The sequence below is a fragment of the Panthera tigris genome, chromosome E3 (assembly GCF_018350195.1).
Source record: "Panthera tigris isolate Pti1 chromosome E3, P.tigris_Pti1_mat1.1, whole genome shotgun sequence".
In the NCBI taxonomy this organism is placed as follows: Eukaryota; Metazoa; Chordata; class Mammalia; order Carnivora; family Felidae; genus Panthera; species Panthera tigris.
In genome coordinates this window covers 14,831,046-14,851,956 of record NC_056675.1, presented here as the reverse complement: position 1 = coordinate 14,851,956, position 20,911 = coordinate 14,831,046, and the positions used below count along the sequence as shown (strand labels likewise).

General features: G+C 41.0%; 1 protein-coding gene and 1 long non-coding RNA gene across 3 annotated transcripts in view; one reads left to right on the top strand and one right to left on the bottom strand.

Annotated features, from left to right (window-relative positions):
• The window catches only part of CALN1 (calneuron 1), a 366,396-nt gene that overhangs the window by 56,526 nt on the left and 288,959 nt on the right, over positions 1 to 20,911 (top strand). The window lies entirely within an intron of this gene.
• The window catches only part of LOC122234530, a 28,264-nt gene that overhangs the window by 2,238 nt on the left and 5,115 nt on the right, over positions 1 to 20,911 (bottom strand). The gene's annotated exons all lie outside the window — the stretch shown is intronic.

Here is a 20,911-nt window from a genome sequence, read left to right as displayed (position 1 = left end):
CCACGTAGTACTCCATTGTGTATATAAACCACAATTTCTTTATCCATTCATCAGTTGATGGACATTTAGGCTCTTTCCACAATTTGGCTATTGTTGAGAGTGCTGCTATAAACATTGGGGTACAAGTGCCCCTATGCATCAGTACTCCTGTATCCCTTGGATAAATTCCTAGCAGTGCTATTGCTGGGTCATAGGGTAGGTCTATTTTTAATTTTCTGAGGAACCTCCACACTGTTTTCCAGAGTGGCTGCACCAGTTTGCATTCCCACCAACAGTGCAAGAGGGTTCCCGTTTCTCCACATCCTCTCCAGCATCTATAGTCTCCTGATTTGTTCATTTTGGCCACTCTGACTGGCGTGAGGTGGTATCTGAGTGTGGTTTTGATTTGTATTTCCCTGATGAGGAGCGACATTGAGCATCTTTTCATGTGCCTGTTGGCCATCCGGATGTCTTCTTTAGAGAAGTGTCTATTCATGTGTTCTGCCCATTTCTTCACTGGGTTATTTGTTTTTCGGGTGTGGAGTTTGGTGAGCTCTTTATAGATTTTGGATACTAGCCCTTTGTCCTATATGTCATTTGCAAATATCTTTTCCCATTCCGTTGGTTGCCTTTTAGTTTTGTTGGTTGTTTCCTTTGCTGTGCAGAAGCTTTTTATCTTCACAAGGTCCCAGTAATTCATTTTTGCTTTTAATTCCCTTGCCTTTGGGGATGTGTCGAGTAAGAGATTGCTATGGCTGAGGTCAGAGAGGTCTTTTCCTGCTTTCTCCTCTAGGGTTTTGATGGTTTCCTGTCTCACATTCAGGTCCTTTATCCATTTTGAGTTTATTTTTGTGAATGGTGTCGGAAAGTGGTCTAGTTTCAACCTTCTGCATGTTGCTGTCCAGTTCTCCCAGCACCATTTGTTAAAGAGACTGTCTTTTTTCCATTGGATGTTCTTTCCTGCTTTGTCAAAGATGAGTTGGCCATACGTTTGTGGGTCTAGTTCTGGGGTTTCTATTCTATTCCATTGGTCTATGTGTCTGTTTTTGTGCCAATACCATCCTGTCTTGATGATGACAGCTTTGTAGTAGAGGCTAAAGTCTGGGATTGTGATGCCTCCTGCTTTGGTCTTCTTCAAAATTACTTTGGCTATTCGGGGCCTTTTGTGTTTCCATATGAATTTTAGAATTGCTTGTTCTAGCTTCGAGAAGAATGCTGGTGCCATTTTGATTGGGATTGCATTGAATGTGTAGATAGCTTTGGGTAGTATTGACATTTTGACAATATGTATTCTTCCAATCCATGAGCAGGGAATGTCTTTCCATTTCTTTATATCTTCTTCAATTACCTTCATAAGCTTTCTATAGTTTTCAGCATACAGATCTTTTACATCTTTGGTTAGATTTATTCCTAGGTATTTTAAGCTTCTTGGTGCAATTGTGAATGGGATCAGTTTCTTTATTTGTCTTTCTGTTGCTTCATTGTTAGTGTATAAAAATGCAACTGATTTCTGTACATTGATTTTGTATCCTGCAACTTTGCTGAATTCATGTATCAGTTCTAGCAGACTTTTGGTGGAGTCTATCGGATTTTCCATGTATAATATCGTGTCATCTGCAAAAAGCGAAAGCTTGACTTCATCTTTGCCAATTTGGATGCCTTTGATTTCCTTTTGTTGTCTGATTGCTGATGCTAGAACTTCCAACACTATGTTAAACAACAGCGGTGAGAGTGGGCATCCCTGTCGTGTTCCTGATCTCAGGGAAAAAGCTCTCAGTGTTTCCCCATTGAGGATGATGTTAGCTGTGGGCTTTCATAAATGGCTTTTATGATGTTTAAGTATGTTCCTTCTATCCCGACTTTCTCAAGGGTTTTTATTAAGAAAGGGTGCTGGATTTTGTCAAAGGCCTTTTTCTGCATCGATTGACAGGATCATATGGTTCTTATCTTTTCTTTTATTAATGTGATGTATCACGTTGATTGATTTGCGAATGTTGAACCAGCCCTGCATCCCAGGAATGAATCCCACTTGATCATGGTGAATAATTCTTTTTATATGCTGTTGAATTCGATTTGCTAGTATCTTATTGAGAATTTTTGCATCCATATTCATCAGGGATATTGGCCTGTAGTTCTGTTTTTTTACTGGGTCTCTGGTTTAGGAATCAAAGTAATACTGGCTTCATAGAATGAGTCTGGAAGTTTTCCTTCCCTTTCTATTTCTTGGAATAGCTTGAGAAGGATAGGTATTATCTCTGCTTTAAACATCTGGTAGAACTCCCCTGGGAAGCCATCTGGTCCTGGACTCTTATTTGTTGGGAGATTTTTGATAACTGATTCAATTTCTTCGTTATGGGTCTGTTCAAGCTTTCTATTTCCTCCTGATTGAGTTTTGGAAGAGTGTGGGTGTTTAGGAATTTGTCCATTTCTTCCAGGTTGTCCAGTGTGTTGGCATATAATTTTTCATAGTATTCCCTGATAATTGTTTGTATCTCTGAGGGATTGGTTGTAATAATTCCATTTTCATTCCTGATTTTATCTATTTGGGTCATCTCCCTTTTCTTTTTGAGAAGCCTGGCTAGAGGTTTGTCAATTTTGTTTATTTTTTCAAAAAACCAACTCTTGGTTTCGTTGATCTGCTCTACAGTTTTTTTTGATTCTATATTGTTTATTTCTGCTCTGATCTTTATTAGTTCTCTTCTTCTGCTGGGTTTAGGCTGCCTTTGCTGTTCTGCTTCTATTTCCTTTAGGTGTGCTGTTAGATTTTGTATTTGGGATTTTTCTTGTGTCTTGAGATAGGCCTGGATTGCAATGTATTTTCCTCTCAGGACTGCCTTCGCTGCGTCCCAAAGCGTTTGGATTGTTGTATTTTCATTTTCGTTTGTTTCCATATATTTTTTAATTTCTTCTCTAATTGCCTGGTTGACCCACTCATTCTTTAGTAGGGTGTTCTTTAACCTCCATGTTTTTGGAGGTTTTCCAGACTTTTTCCTGTGGTTGATTTCAAGCTTCATGGCATTGTGGTCTGAAAGTATGCATGGTATAATTTCAATTCTTGTAAACTTATGAAGGGCTGTTTTGTGACCCAGTATATGATCTATCTTGGAGAATGTTCCATGTGCACTCAAGAAGAAAGTATATTCTGTTGGTTTGCGATGCAGAGTTCTAAATATATCTGTCAAGTCCATCTGATCCAATGTGTCATTCAGGGCCCTTGTTTCTTTATTGACCATGTGTCTAGACGATCTATCCATTTCTGTAAGTGGAGTGTTAAAGTCCCCTGCAATTACCACATTCTTATCAATAAGATTGTTTATGTTTGTGAGTAATTGTTTTATATATTTGGGGGCTCCGGTATTCGGCGCATAGACATTTATAATTGTTACCTCTTCCTGATGGATAGACCCTGTAATTATTATATAATGCCCTTCTTCATCTCTTGTTACAGCCTTTCATTTAAAGTCTAGTTTGTCTGATATAAGTATGGCTACTCCAGCTTTCTTTTGGCTTCCAGTAGCATGATAAATAGTTCTCCATCCCCTCACTCTCAATCTAAAGGTGTCCTCAGATCTAAAATGAGTCTCTTGTAGACAGCAAATAGATGGATCTTGTTTTTTTATCCATTCTGATACCCTATGTCTTTTGGTTGGCACATTTAATCCATTTACATTCAGTGTTATTATAGAAAGATACGGGTTTAGAGTCATTGTGATGTCTGTATGTTTTATGCTTGTAGCGATGTCTCTGGTACTTTGTCTCACAGGATCCCCCTTAGGATCTCTTGTAGGGCTGGTTTAGTGGTGACAGATTCCTTCAGTTTTTGTTTGTTTGGGAAGACCTTTATCTCTCCTTCTATTCTAAATGACAGATTTGCTGGATAAAGGATTCTCGGCTGCGTATTTTTTCTGTTCAATTCATTGAAGATCTCGTGCCAATCCTTTCTGGCCTGCCAAGTTTCAAAAGAGAGATCAGTCACGAGTCTTATAGGTTTCCCTTTATAAGTTAGGGCACGTTTATCCCTTGCTGCTTTCAGAATTTTCTCTTTATCCTTGTATTTTGCCAGTTTCACTATGATATGTCGTGCAGAAGATCGATTCAAGTTACGTCTGAAGGGAGTTCTCTGTGCCTCTTGGATTTCAATGCCTTTTTCCTTCCCCAGTTCAGGGAAGTTGTCAGCTATTATTTCTTCAAGTACCCCTTCAGCACCTTTCCCTCTCTCTTCCTCCTCTGGGATACCAATTATGCGTATACTATTTCTTTTTAGTGTATCACTTAGTTCTCTAATTTTCCCCTCATACTCCTGGATTTTTTTATCTCTCTTTTTCTCAGCTTCCTCTTTTTCCATAACTTTATCTCCTAGTTCACCTATTCTCTCCTCTGCCTCTTCAAGCCGAGCCGTCGTGGTTTCCATTTTGTTTTGCATTTCGTTTAAAGCGCTTTTCAGCTCCTCGTGACTGTTCCTTAGTCCCTTGATCTCTGTAGCAAGAGATTCTCTGCTGTCCTCTATACTGTTTTCAAGCCCAGTGATTAATTTTATGACTATTATTCTAAATTCACTTTCTGTTATATTATTTAAATCCTTTTTGATCAGTTCATTAGCTGTTGTTATTTCCTGGAGATTCTTCTGAGGGGAATTCTTCCGTTTGGTCATTTTGGAGAGTCCCTGGAGTGGTGAGGACCTGCAGGGCACTTCCCCTGTGCTGTGGTGTTTAACTGGAGTTGGTGGGCGGGGCCGCAGTCCGACCCGATGTCTGCCCCCAGCCCACCGCTGGGGCCACAGTCAGACTGGTGTGTGCCTTCTCTTCCCCTCTCCTAGGGGCGGGATTCACCGTGGGGTGGCGTGGCCCATCTGGGCTACTTGCACACTGCCAGGCTTGTGTTGCTGGGGATCTGGCGTATGAGCTGGGGTGGGTAGGCAAGGTGCACGGGGGCTGGAGGGGCAGGCTTAGCTCGCTTCTCCTTAGGTGATCCACTTCAGGAGGGGCCTTGTGGCAGCGGGAGGGAGTCAGACCCGCTGCCGGAGGGGTGGCTCCGCAGAAGCACAGAGTTGGGTGTTTGCGCGGAACGAGCAAGTTCCCTGGCAGGAACTGTTTATTTGGGATTTTGGCTGGGGGATGGGCGGGGGAGATGGCGCTGGCGAGCGCCTTTGTTCCCCGCCAAGCTGAGCTCTGTCGTCCGGGGGCTCAGCAGCTCTCCCTCCCTTTGTCCTCCAGCCTTCCCGCTTTCTGAGCAGAGCTGTTAGCTTATGACCTCCCAGAGGCTAAGTCGCACTTGCTGTCGGAACACAGTCCGTCCGGCCCCTCCGCTTTTGCCAGCCAGACTCGGGGGCTCGCTTGGCCGGCAAGCCGCCCCTCCGCCCCGGCTCCGTGTCGCCAGTCCGTGGAGCGCGCACCGCCTCGCTGCCCTTCCTACCCTCCTCCGTGGGCCTCTCGTCTGCCCTTGGCTCCGGAGACTCCGTTCTGCCAGTTTCTGGTGGTTTTCTGGGTTAGTTAGGCAGGTGTAGGTGGAATCTAAGTGATCAGCAGGATGCGCGGTGAGCCCAGCGTCCTCCTACGCCGCCATCTTCACTCGTTCCCCCCGGCTTATTATTTTAAAAAAGATATTGAGATGTAGTTTCCATACACTATACTGCAGATATTTCAAATGGTTTAAAGCAATGTGATGAGGTTTGATAAATTACATACTTATGAAACTACCCCAGTAAAGAAGACATCAGAGGTTTCCATCACATCCCGAAACTTCCATCTGCTCTCTGCAATCCATTCCTTCCAACATACGCCCTGCTCCCTGCTCCCAACTGATCTGCATTCTGTCACTACAGATTAGTTTTCATTTTGTGGAATTTCACATTAATGGAATCATGCGGTATTTATTCTTGCTTCGGGCCTCTTCGGGCATAACTATTCTGAGATTCATCCATTTTGCTACATATCACAGTTCATTTCTTTTTATTGGTGAGTAGTATTCTCTTGTATGGATATGCCACAACTTGGCTATTTTTTAGCCATATACGGATGCCAAATAAAGCATTCTTGTTTATGTCTTTATAGAGACATGTGTTTTCATTTCTTTTTTTTTTTTTTAATTTTTTTGACGTTTATTTATTTTTGAGACAGAGAGAGACAGAGCATGAATGGGAGAGGGTCAGAGAGAGAGGGAGACACAGAATCCGAAACAGGCTCCAGGCTCTGAGCGGTCAGCACAGAGCCCGATGCGGGGCTCGAAATCACGGACCACGAGATCATGACCTGAGCTGAAGTTGGACGCTTAACCGACTGAGCCACCCAGGCGCCCCTGTGTTTTCATTTCTTTTGAGTCAACAACTAAAAATAGGTGGTATTATAGACTCAGTGTTTGCGTCCCCTCAAAATTCATATGTTGGAACCTCATCCCCAATGCGAAGGTATTTGGAGATGAGGCCTTTGGGAGGCGAGTGTGTTTTGAGTATGGCGTCTTCATTGGTTGGGATTAGTGCCCTTATGAGAGAGCACAGAGAGCTTCCTTGCCTCTTCTGCCGTGTGAGGACACGACAAGAAGACGGGCATCTGTGATCCAGGAAGTGGAGTCTCACCAGACACCAAATCTTTCAGCACCTCACTGCGGGACTGCAAGACTCCTGAGTTGCGAGAAGGACTTTTCTATTGTTTAAGTCGCCCAGGCTATGGTATTTTTGTTACAGCAGCCCAAATGGGCTAAGGCGGGTGGTTGTAGGGCAGGTGGATTTTTAACCTTCCGCCAGTTGCCAAACTGTGTTCCAAAGTGGTTGTGGCATTTTACATTCCTGTGATTAGGGTATGAGATTTCCAGTTACTCCGCATCTTTGCCAGCACTGAAATTATCAGTCTTTTTAATTTTAATCATTCTACTGCGGGTGGAGTGCACATGTAATTGTGGTTTTTATTTTCATTTCCCTAATGACCTGCATCTTTTCTTGTGTCTGCTGGTTGACTATTTGTATTTCATTTGTGAAGGTCTGTACCAGTTTTTTACTAGGTTTGTTCTCTTTTTAAAAAAAAAATTTTTTTTTTTACGTTTATTTGTTATTGAGAGACAGAGAGAGACAGAATGTGAGCAGGGGAGGGGCAGAGAGAGAGGGAGACACAGAATCCGAAGCAGGCTCTGGGCTCTGAGCTGTCAGCACAGAGCCCGACGCGGGGCTCAAACTCACAAACCTCAAGATTATGACCTGAGCCGAAGTCGGTCGCCCAACCGACTGAGCCACTCAGGCGCCCCTGTTCTCTTATATTTAAGTATAAGAGCTCTTTAGGGGCGCCTGAGTGGCTCAGTCAGTTGAGCGTCTGACTCTTGGTTTCAGCTCAGGTCATGATCTCAGTTTCATGAGTTCGTGCCCTGTGTCAGGCTCTGTGCTGATAGCCGGGAGCCTGGTTGGGAATCTCTCTTTCTCTCTTTTTGCCCTTTCCCCATTCCTGCTGTCTCTCTCTCTCTCTCAAAAATAAATAAACTTGGAAAAAAGAGCTCTTTGTATATCCCAGATCTAAAACCTTTGTCTGATGTACATGTTGCAAATATTTTCTCCCAATCTATGACTTGCCCTCTCATTTTTCTCAGCAATGACCTTTAAAGTGCTAATACTTTTATTTTTCTAAAGCACATGTATCATTATTTTCTGGTATGATTTATGCTTTTTGTGTTTAATAAATCTTTGTCTATCCCAAAGTCATAAAGATTTCTCCTACTTTTTTCTAGTACTTTATGGTTTGTAGCTTTTATATTGGGGTCTGTAGTCAGTTCTGAGCTCATTTTTATTTATGATATGAAATAATGGTCAGTGTTTGTTTGTTTGTTTTCCATGTGGATATCTAGGTGTTACAGCATCATTTATTTGATTTTAGTTTTCACCTTTACCAGTGTCCTTTATTGATTTTCTGTCCTTTTTCAAGTTTGGATTTTAATTCTAGCTAGTTAACATACAGTGTAATATTAGTTTCAGGTGTAGGATTTAGTGATTCATCACTTACATACAATACCCTGTGCTTATCACAAGTACCCCTCTGTTTTTTTTTTTAATGTTTATTTTTTTGAAGGAGAGAGAGACAGCATCAGTGGGGGAGTGGCAGAGAGTGAGGGAGACACAGAATCAGAAGCAGGCTCCAGGCTCTGAGTTGTCAACACAGAGCCCAACGTGGGGCTCGAACTCATGAGCCATGAGATAATGACCTGAGCCGAAGTCGGATGCTTAACTGAGCCACCCGGGTGCCCCACAAATGCCCATCTTAATACCTGTCACCCATATAGCCCATCCCCCACCCATCTCCCTCCATCAACTCTCAGTTTGTTCTCTATCATTAAGAGTCTCTTACGGTGTGTCTTCCTCTCTCTTTTTTCTCCCCTTTTCCTATGTTTCATGTGTTTTGTTTCTTAAATTCCACATATGAGGGAAATCACATGGTATTTGTCTTTCTCCGACTCATTTCACTTAGCATAATACATTCTAGCTCCATCCACGTCATTGCAAATAGCAAGATTTCATTCGTTTTTATGGCTGAGTAATATTCCATTATATGTATGTATGTGTATATATAACCATCTGTGTGTGTGTGTGTGTGTGTTATATGTATATATATCATATCTTCTTTATCCATTCATCAGTCGATGGACATTTGGGCTCTTTCCATAATTTGGCGATTGTTGATAGTGCTGCTATAAACATTGGGGTGCATGTATCCCTTCAAATCAGTATTTTTTATTCTTTGGGTAAATACCTAGTAGTGCATTATTATAGCATCATTTATTAAACTAACCAACAAAGACCAATCTTTTGTTACTGAATTATGTTAGGACCTTTGTAGAATATCAAATGATTACATATGTGTATAGTTCTATTCCTTGGCTCTTAATTCTATTCCAGTGATCTATAATTCTTGTATATATTTTTTCAGGTTCTCCATCCATTATTTATTTACTTTATTTTATTTTTTAATTGAAGTATTATTCGCATACAGTGTTACATTAGTTTCAGGTGTACAATGTAATGATTTTACAATTTTATACATTGCTCAATGTCCGTCAGGATAAGTGACTCTTAATTCCCTTTATCTGTTTCACCCATCCCCCCACCCATTGCCCCCCTGGCAACCACCAATTTGTTCTCTGTATTTAAGAGTCTGGTTTTTCGTCTTTTTTTTTTTTTCTTTGTTGATTACTGTGGTTTTAAAATAAATCCTGAACTCAGCTGAGATAAGTTTGTTCTTTTTTTAAAAAATTGCTTCAGGGCACCTGGGTGCCTCGGTTGGTTAAGCGCCTGACTCTTGATTTCGTCTCTGGTCATGATCTCCTGGTTCATGAGATTGAGCCCCTCATCGAGCTCTGTTCTTGACAGCATAAAGCCTGCTTGGGATTCCCTCTCTCTGTCTCTCTGTCTCTCTCTGCCCCTCTCTGCCCTTCCCCTGTCTGTGCTCTCTCCCCCCATCAAATAAATAAATAAATAAATATTACACAAAACTGCTTTGGCTTTTTGTAGATATTTAGCATTTTCAGATTTATATGGAATCCAAATTATTAGTATCAGTGTAAGAGCCTGATGAAATTTTGATAGGAACTGCATTAGATCTGTAGGTCAGTTTGGGAAGAATTAAACTTTTAACAACACTGAGTAGTATTTCAGTCCATAAAGATCTGTCCCTATTTATCTAGATTTTTTTCAGAACCTAAATAATCTTAAATTGAAGTTTTCAATTTAGAGGTCTTGCATATCTTTTGGTTAGATGGACCTTATGTTTCTTTTCTTCTTTCTTTCTTTCTTTCTTTCTTTCTTTCTTTCTTTCTTTCTCACTACCAAAATGGAATTGGTTTCTATAATTTCATTTTCCTCTTCTCCCGCTCCCATATAGAAATACAGTTGAATTTTCATGTGAACCTCGTATTCTGTGACTTTGTTAAATGCATCGGTTAGTTCTAAAGTTGTTTTGTAGATGCTTTGTCATTTTCTATATAAACAGTCATATCATCTGCAAAAAGAGACAGTTTTACTTCTTCTTTTCAGATCTCTTTTTTCTTGCCTTTATCACAGTGACTAAGACCCATAGACCCAAGGCGAATTCAAGTGGTGAGAACGGGCATTATTGACTTGTTCCCAATTTTAAGGGGGGGGGGGAGCAGAAGCCTTCAGTATTTAAGCCTCAAGTGGGGTGTTAGCTGTGGGCTTTATCATATGGAGGAAAATACCCATTATTCCTGGTTTGCTGTGAGGTTTTGTCATGAATAGGTTTTTCATTTTGTCCGGTGCTTTTCCTGCATCTAACTGGAATGATAGAGCGGTCTTCCGCTTTATTCTGTTGAAATGGTCAATTACCTTTATTTTTGATGTTTGGATGTTCAACAAGCCTTACATTCCTGGGATAAGCCCTACTTAGTTAGTTTGTATCTTTGTTAGCATTTTTTTTTTAACTGTAGTTTGCTTTTCCTGTAATTGCACTGTCTCCTTTTGCTCCAGTGCTTGCTTGGACACAGAGCACCAGGGCTGTGCGTGTTGCCGGTGCAGAGACGCCTTCTGTCTCTGAGTGTTCTCGTCAATGGTTGCTGTTGGAAGAAGTGACAAATGGTCGGTCTGCATGCAACTGACAAGATATTGAAGCACTTTCTTGGTAGACATCTCACATATCCTTATGGCATCCTTTGTAGGCAAGGATGACCCTGTTTTTACTCAGGAGAGTCTTGGAAAGCTAAGAGATACGCAGCAAGGCTTTGAACAGTGGCTGTAAAAATGCACACTGTTTGATTTGGCCTTTCCACGGGTTTCTTGCCCTCTGCCTGGTCACAGTCAGCCTGGAATCTGTGGGTCTGCTCTCTGTAGATCGCCCTTTCGCTGGTGAGTCTGTGACCGTGTCGGAGAATGGTGGTAATAAACAAGGGCCAGAAGCCAGGGACACTGCTGGGCCGTCTCCTGCTCTCATTCTGACCCTGGCTGTGCTGCTTCATAGCTGTGTGACCTGTGACAAATTTCTTGATCTTTCTGGACCCCAGTTTCTTTGTCTTTCAAATAGAATAATGATACATTCCTGATCAGATTGTAAGAATCAAAGATAACTGTGTGTGTGTGTGTGTGTGTGTGTGTGTGTGAGAGAGAGAGAGAGAGAGAGAGAGAGAGAGAGAGAAGGTCTGTGTACATAAATGGTACTTTAATATTTAAACTCTCTGAACTTTAGTTTACTCATGTGTGAAGTAAATATAAAATGTGTACAAATGAGAATGACCCCAGTGTTGTTTCGGAACTAAGATGAAGAGATTAGCACCCAGTACGCAGTAAATCCTCAAAAAATTCTTTCTCTCCATTCTGTTCCTGCTTTTTAGGCCTCATTGTGGGCATTTTGTCCTGCAGGTCAACAAATTTGTACTAAGAACATAGCAGGATAACTAATACCTGCTTTCTAGGTATTTATAGGTTTTACAGGTATTTTTTATTCCTTAATTCGTCCATTTACTTATCCAGCCATTTGTTACAGATCCTATCTCATTCACCAAGCATTTTAGAAATGAATTTTATGACACTTAAAAAAATGTGTTTTGAGAGAGAGAGAGAGCATGCATGCGAGCCAGGGAGAGGAGCAGAGGGAGACAGAATCTTAAGCAGGCTCCACACTCAACATGGAGCCTGATACGGGGCTCAATCCCATGACCCTGGGATCATGACTTGAGCCAAAATCAAGAGTCAGATGCTCAGCTGACTGAGTCATCCAGGTGCCCCATATTTTGTGACAGTTTTCATTATTTGGAGGTCTACAGCTCTAGCTAATGACTCTGAAGCATACTAGTCTTTTGGGAGCTGGGGCGACAAGTTTAAATCAGCCGATACTTAATCTTGACTATGTGAAGTCCTATGCAGGATTTATCATTATACCCTAAGTTCCCACAGGTATGAGTTCCCAGTATTTATTTTCAGCTCAATTATTCAGTTCATCTCCAATCTATGATAAAATATAATAAATGGCTCTTTGTTTTTCTCTGAGTAGATCAAAGAATCCGGATATATATAGATTTCTCAGTTGTTTTGAATCTTTGGTAAAGCCATGGCAGTTACAGATGCCTAAATTTCAGCTAAGAATCACCCCCCACTCCACCCGGAGCTGAGACTCTGGGGTTCTTCCTCATGCCCGATGTTTTCTGATCTCTGGGCCTCTACGTACACAAGATCATGGGGCACCTGAGTGACTCCATCGGTTAAGTGTCCCACTCTTGATTTCGGCTCAGGTCGTGATCCCAGGGTCAAGGGATCGATCCCTGTGTTGGGCACCATGCTGAGTGTGGAGCCTGATTGGGATTCTCTCTCTGCCCCTAACACCTTCCCTTCAAAATAAGTAATTAGACATTTTTTTAAAAAGTGATTCCAATCTATTTTTTTTTTAAAACCCATGATCACGAACTTTTAAAATCCTTTGAAAGGTTGTTTTGCGAGTGGTTGTAGCTGCTGTTCATCTCGTTGGCTTAGAGTGGACCCCGTCATCAAAGATGGTTGCTGGAAGAACACGAGATTCTTTCTTAACTAGGTTCGGAGTCATTAAAGCCATAAAGGGAGACACATATGAGAGGGTGGAACTAACTAGCAGCAAAAGAGAAGTTAGAGGGAGGGAAGGGGTATAAATAATAGGCAAGGGGGAGCCATAGAGGGTGAATGGGAAATTTCACTTTTTTGAGGAGCATTTTTCTCCTTCAAGTCTTTTTCCAAAGAAGGAGGTGCCATGTAATGAGAGTTCTGGTCCTTCATTCACTGATTATGCCCTTTTCTCTCACCACACCAAGTATGTGGAAATGTAGAGGAAGGGGTGAGAGAGATGTAGATATTACCGGGTGCATCCTTGGAAGAATGCATCATAATGGGACACAGCACGAAGCCGGCAAGTGAAGGGTACTATGGTAATTGTATCAGCCAGGTTATAATGAAGAAAAATATGATAATAGACTGAATTAAGCTGGCGTGGAGTCAGAACACCATCCCTTTTACTTTTCTAGTTAAAATCCGTAAATCTGGTTTTGAAAATATATTGGAAGAGACAGATGGGCACCGTGTCTAGATTCATGCAAACATTATAAATAAAACATTTCTCGTAACCCTTGGAATTTTGTTTGGTGCATTTTAAAAGATCTATATTTTAAAGCTCTGAGCTGTAGATTCACTAGAAAATGTAATTTTACTACTGATGCTAAACATAAATACATATCCATGTAATTGTCTACAGCTCGAATAGCTCGTTTTTTCCAATTTATTCACAGTCCGCTTCACAAATAATCAACTTTTGCTTCCCCGCCCGGAAGATTATTGAGTTTGTGGATTGTCTGTGTGAATATTTCATCTCAGGACCTCATCCCAGTTCGTAACCCAAGTCACTCTTTGTCTTTTGTCCTTTTTGTTTTTTTGTTTTTTTTAAATAAAAAGGGTGTGTTGAGAAGATGTCAACTAATTTTAATGTTAACTCAGGGGAGAAATTTGCTAAGAACAAAACAAAACAACACAAAACCCTCATGATGTCCCCAAATCAAATACAAATGGTTTCTGGTCATTAACACGGGTTAGATAGATGTGTCAACAGACCCCTTCTTACCTGGACGGTAATTCTCCCCTCAAGTTAATGTCTTAGCATGTTGAGAGCACTTAGGAACTTAACTATTCTTACTGGCACAATCCTAGCCTCTTTATCCTGCCCTGACCATTTGTGCCAAGTGTTTGGAGCCTAGGGTAATCAATTCCTATAGCTCCCTTGACATGACCGTGATGTTTCATAGATATTTCCTGAACTCTTAAAAATGTAGCCAAATGGCTTGAGTCAGACCAGATAGTTTGGAAATTAGGATGTTAGCTCGCAAGTGGACCCTGTGGATTATTTTCTCCAACATTTGCCTTTAAGGGAAGAAAAACCATCCCAGAGAAATTAAGCACTTCTCCAAATTCACAGAGCACATGAGTAGTAGTGTCAAAACTAGAATGTTTGTCTACTTATTTTTAGTCTAGTATTTTCTTTATTAAATAATTTTGGCAGCAGCCTTAGATACTTGGTTGATTCTAACATGCTTGTTGGTACTCTTTTCTTTCCTTCCTCCCTCCCTTCCTTTTTTCCTCCCTCCCTCCCTCCCTTCCTTCCTTCCTTCCTTCCTAACTTCCTTCCTTCCTTCCTTCCTTCCTTCCTTCCTTCCTTCCTTCCTTCCTTCCTTCCTAACTTCCTTCCTTCCTTCCTTCCTCCCTAACTTCCTTCCTTCCTTCCTTCCTTCCTTCCTTCCTTCCTAACTTCCTAACTTCCTAACTTCCTTCTTTTCTTCCTTCCTTAAAGTGTAATTACAATACACTTTACAATACAATGACATACAATATACAGTGACATACAATACAGTGACATACAATATGATATTACTTTTAGGTGTGCAACATAGCGGTTCAATATTTGTAAGTGATCGCAGTACATCTAGTTATGATGTCACCATACAAAGTTGTTATAATACTATTGACTATATTCCAAGTGTTGTACATTACATCCTGATGACTTATTTATTTTATAGCTGCAGGTTGTACCTTTTCATCCCCTTCACTTCACCCATCCTCCTACCCACCGCCCCTCCAGCAACCACTGGATTATTTTCTGCATTTAAGAGTCTGTTTCTGTGTTGTTTTGTTTCCTCTGTTCTGTTTTTTGTAGATTCCACGTATAAGTAGAATCATATGGTATTTGTCCTTCTCTGTCTGGCTTATTTCACTTAGCATTATACCCTCTAGTTCCATTCATTTTTTCTGAAATGGCAAGATTTCATTCTTTTTTTTTTTATTGCCGAGTAATATTCCATTATAATGCATCTCTCTCTCTCTCTCTCTCTTTTTTAGTTTACTTATTTATTTTGAGAGAGAGAGAGAGAGAGAGAGAGAGAGCATGAGTAGGGGAGGGGCATAAAGAGAAGGAGAGAGAGAATCCCAAGCAGGCTTTGTGCTCTTGGCTCAGAGACCTATGCAGGGCTGGATCCCACAAATTGTGAGATCATGACCTGAGCCAAAACCAAGAGTTGGATGCTTAACTGACTGAGCCCCCCCAGGCGCCCCTCATCTTCTTCATTCATTCATCTAATCGTGGACACTTGGGCTGCTTTCATATCTTGGCTATTGTAAATAATGCTGCAATGAATACAAGGGTGTCGTTCTTGAAATCGTTATGGTACAATAGTTCCCATCTGAGTTGATGATGCAACGCCTGTAAATTGCTTAGAGCCTAGTAAAAGTCATCAATAAATGTTAACAATTCTTATTTTTTTCTTCTCCTCTTCCTCCTTTTATTACCAACTGCTTTACTTTTATTTTGATATTTTCATGCTAGAGGTTGCCCACACGTAGACTTAAATCTACTCATAGCCTTTGAAGAATACTCGGTCTATTTACAATTCATTCGCTGCTTCCTCCATGGTCCGTTTTTCTCTCTTGCCTGCTGGAACTCTTAGTTAGAAGGAATAAAATCGTTAGTTTTTATCAGTTAAGAATCATCTGACGGCAAGTAACAGAACTGTTGATGAACAGTGGCTTAAATCACAAAGATAATCATTGGTCATTTGATAAGAAATCTGAAAACGGACAGGTTATAGCAGATGAAGCAACACAGTGATGCCCATAAGTCTTCAGGCTTTTTTCAGCTTTCTCCCCTCTCACAAGTAGCTGTTGGCTTTTTGTCCTCATGTTTGGTGTTACATGGTCTCAAGATGGCTATCTACTAGCATCACACGGACATCTGCAGCGTCAAGGAAAAGACAAGGGCACAACAGCTTCGCCTCCTGTGACTCTCTGTTTGAGAACAGAAGCTTTCTCGAGTGTTTACTGGTCAGAGCGGTAAGACATGGACAGACAGCCCGAACTGCCAGTGAGGCTGGAAAAGGGAATGTTTAGCTTTTCACTGAGTAAAGGATGGTAAAGGAGAAGGGAGGTTAGGAGCGGCTGCTAGGTCAACCAGCTAGAAGGATCCGTCCTGGACCACAGTGGTGACTGCCCGACATGCTGCGTGCCCTTCCTTCATGGTATCTGGTGTGCATTCCACCTGTTACTGGGAGACAGCCTCGTTGCTGGAGTTCTGCTTATTTCCAGACAGCTTTAAGTGTGAGCACTACAGCTAAAGATCTTGTTTAGACATCGCTTAAAAAATCAGATGATTCTTGGGGCGCCTGAGTGGCTCAGTCGGTTAAGCATCCGACTTTGGCTCAGGTCATGATCTCACAGTCTGTGGGTTCGAGCCCTGCGTCGGGCTCTGTGCTGACAGCTCGGAGCCTGGAGCCTGCTTTGGATTCTGGGCCTCCCTCTCTCTCTGCCCCCTCACCCCCAACTCACTCTCTCCCTCCCTCCCCCTCTCTCTCTCTCTCAAAAATAAATACAAACATTTTTAAACATCTGATGACTCTTATCTGTTTCTGTAACTTTCTGGGTTCTGCCATCGTTCTTAGACCTAAATTTATGGGCAGTTGCCTTGAAGAAATTTGAAACGATAGGTTCTGGTGGGTTGATGTCATGCTGAATCTGTGTTTTGCTGTCTGGGTCTTTAATCTCCTATCTTGGTAAGGCTTCTCTTACTTGCTTATACTCTTTTAAAGCTTCTTTTAAAAAATGTTTTTATTTTTATTTTTGAGAGAGCGAGACAGCACCAGCACTATATTTAGTGAATATATATATATATATACATATATACATATATATATAGATTCACTGTTTTTAAACACACACACACACACACACACACACACACACACACCTGTAACCATGTGTATTCATTTCCTAGAGCCGCTGTAACAAAGGACCACAAACCGGGGGTGGGGGGTGGGGGTGGGAGGAGAGGGCTTAAACAACAGAAGTTTATTGTCTCCCAGTTCTGGAAGCTGGAGGTCTGAGATCAAGGTGTTAGCAGGGCTGTGCTCCCTCTGAAATGTATAAGGGAGAATCCTTCCTTGCCTCCTTTTAGTTTCTAGTGGTTTCCAGCAGTCTTTGGAATTCTTTGGTCTGCAGCTGCATAATTACAGTCTCTGTATTCATCATCACGTGGCCTTCTCCCCGTATGTCTCTGCCGGCACATGGCCATCTTCTTACAATGACACCCAGCGTCTCATCTTAACTAATTACATCTGTCATGTCCGTGTTTCCAAAAAAGGTCACATTCTGAGTGAGGTCTGGGAGTTAGACTTCAGTGTATCTTTTGGGGGCACGTAATTCAACCCATTTTGCTATATTATATTACTCTGTATGTTACACAGGGGATAGGGGTCAACAAACATTTTTCTGTAAAGGACCTGACAGTAAATATGTTAGGATTTGTGCGCCATATTCTTTTTTTTTTTTTTAACGTTCATTTATTTTTTGAGAGAGAGACAGAGCATGAGCAGACGAGGGGTCGAGAGAGAGGGAGACACAGAATCCCAAGCAGGTTCCAGGCTCCGAGCTGTCAGCACAGAGCCCGACGCGGGGCTCGAACTCGTGAACCGCGAGATCATGACCTGAGCTGTAGTCAGATGCTTAGCCGACTGAGCCACCCAGGCACCCCTGGGTACCATATTCTCTATTGCGACTACTCACGTTTGTCTTAGTAGTACAGAAGCAGCCACTGACAATATGTAAACAAGTGAGCATGGTTGTGTTATAATAAAATTTTATTTACAAAAATAAGAGCTAGGCTGGATTTGGCCCGGGGGCTGCTGTTTGTTGGCACTTGCATTAAAACATTTCTATCACCCTAGAGAGTTCCATCAGCCCCGCCTTCCTGTTCAGTCCTCTCCTCCCATCGGCAAACACTGTGCAGCATTCTGTCACGGCAGATTCGTATTTTGCCTGTCTTTGGACTTCATATATGAATGGAATCACACAGTATGTGCTTTTTGTGTCTGTCTTCTTAATGTCTGTGAGATCCAACCGTATTGTTACGTATGTCAGGATTCTTTTGTTTTTCCAGCTCTATTGAGCTGTAACTGACAAAGTTGTAGTGTATTTCGGGTGTGCAGCATGATGATATACACCTGTGGAAGGATTGCCGCAATCAGGTTAACAAACATGTTCATCACCTCCCACAGTTGCCTTTGCGTGTGTGTGCGTGTGAGAACTCTTAAGATCTACTCTCTGACGGGTGTCGGGGTGGCTCAGTAGGTTAAGTCTCTGACTCTTGATTTCAGCGCAGGTCATGATCCCACAGTTCCTGCGATCAAGCCCTGCATCGATCTGTTAGCGCCGAGCCTGCTTGAGATTCTCTGTCTCCATCTCTGTCTGCCCCACCCCCACTCTTGTGCATGCACACATTCTCTCTCTCTCTCCCTTCATCTCAACATAAATATTGAAAAAAGATCTATTCTCTTAGCAACTTTCAAATATGTAATACAGCCTTGTTGGCTATAGGCACCATGCTACATATACGCTGGGTCCTTAGAACTTATTCATCTTCTAACTGAAAGTTTGCATTCTCTGACCAACATGTTGTCATTTCCCCCGTCCCACAGCCCCTGGCAAGTACTTTCATTCTCTGTTTCCCCGTGTTTGACTTTGCTTTTAGATTCCACGTGTAAATGATACCATACAATACTAGTGTTTCTCTGTCTGGTTTATTTCACTTAGCATAATGCCCTGAAGGTCCATCCACATTATTACAAATATCAGGATTTCCTCCTTTTTGTGGCTGAATAATATGCCTTTTGTGGCTGAATAACATATTATGGTTATATACATTATATATGGTTATATATAGTTATATATAAAGATATATGTAGATATATACTTCTTTATCCACTGATGGATACTTCAATATGGGTTGTTCCCATATTTTGACTGTTGTGAACAATGATACAATGAATGTAGGAGTGCAGATATCTCTTTGAAAGAGTGATTCCATTGCCTTCAGATACACACTCAAAAGTAGGATTGCTGGATTATATGATAGATCTATTTTTAAATTTTTGAGGACTCTTCATGCTGTTTTCCATAGTGGCTGCACCGATTTGCATTGCCACCCACAGTGCACAAGGGTCGCCTTCTCTCTATGTCCTCGCCAACATTTGTTACCTTTTTCTTTTGCTAATAGACATTATAACAGGTGTGCAGTAATACCTCATTGTGGTTTAGATTTGCCTTTCCCTCATGAGTAGTGTTGAGCATCTACTCATATAATTGTTGGCTGTTTGTGTATCTTATTCAGAAAAATGGCATTGCCCATTTTTAATGGGCTATTTGCTTTATTTTTTATTTATTTACTTTTTTTTTTTTTTACTATTGAGTTGTAAGAGTTCCTTACATATTCTGGATGCTAACCTCTTATCACATATATGGTTTGCAAATATTTTCTCCCATTTGGTAGATTGCCTTTCCATTTTGTTGACAGTTTTCTTTTCTGTGTAGACACTTTTAATTTAGTTTAATATAGTTTAATTTAGTTTAATAGTTTAATTTACTTTAATATAGTTTAATTTAGTTTAATATAGTTCTACTTATTTATTTTTGCTTTTGTTGCCTGCGTTTTTGGTGTCCTATCCAAAAAATCATTGCCAAGACCAATGTCAAGAAGCTTTTCGCCTGTTTTCTTCTAGGAGTTTTATGATTTTAGGTCTTATATTTAACTCTTTCATCAGATTTGAGTTGATTTTCACGTATAGCATAAGGTCCAATTTCATTCTTTTGCTTGTGGATACCCAGTATTCCCAGCACCGTGTATTGAAGAGACTATCCTTTTCCCATTCTTTATTTTTGGTGCTTTTGTAAAAAAATCAGCTGACTATACGTGCATGCATTTATTTCTGGGTAGTCTATTCTGTTTCACTGACCTGTGTGTGTGTGTGTGTGTGTGTGTGTGTTTGTGTGTGTGTGTGTTACCAATACCTTACTTGTTTTGATCCCTGAAGCTTTGTTGTATAGTTTGAAATCAGCGATTTTCTGCTTCCAACTTTGCTTTTCTTACTTGAGATTGCTTTAGCTGTTTGATGTCTTTTGTGGTTCCATGTGAATTTTAGGAGTGTTTATCTATTTCTCTGAAAAATTCCATGGGATTTTTAAACATTGGTGTATAACATATTAGTCTCAGGTGTACAACATAATGATTCAATATTTGTCTATATTGCAAAATGATCACTGTAATAAGTCTAGTTAACATCTGTCACCATACATAGTCCCAGGATTTTTTTCTGATGATGAGAACTTTTAAGGTCTAGTCCCTTAGCAACGTTCAAATATTCAAGCCAGTATTTAAAAAAAATTTTTTTTAAACATTTATTTATTTTTGAGAGACAGAGCATGAGCAGGGGAGGGGCAGAGAGAGAAGGAGACACAGAATCCAAAGGAGGCTCCAGGCTCTGAGCTGTCAGCACAGAGCCCGACGCGGGGCTCGAACCCACACACTGTGAGATCATGACCTGAGCTGAGGTCGGATGCTCAACTGACGGAGCCACCCAGGCGCCCCTCAAGTCAGTATTTTGAACTGTAGTCACCATGTTGTGCATTACATCCCCATAACTTATTTATTTGATAACTATGAATTTGTATCTTTTGACTCCCTTCCCCCATCTCACTCCTTCTGCTGCCAGCCACCAATCTGATCTCTGTATCTATGAGCTTGTTTTTGTTTGTTTTTAGATTCCACATATAAGTGAGATCCTATGGTATTTGTCTTTCCCTCTTGACTTACTTCACTTAACATAATGCCCTCGAGTTCCATCCACATTGTCACAAATGGCAGATTTCCTTCTTTCTTGTGGCTGAATAATATTCCATGGTGCATATATGCCACATACTTTTATCAAATCATCCATCAGTGACAATTTGGGTTTTCCCCCCATATCTTTGCTATTATAAGTCATACTGCAGTGAACATGGGGGTTATATATATCTTTACAAATTAGCGTTTTCTTTTTTTTTTTTTTTTTCCAGATAAATACCCAGAAGTAAGAGTTGCTGGATCATATGGTTCGATTTTAAATTTTTTGAGAAAGCTGAACAGTG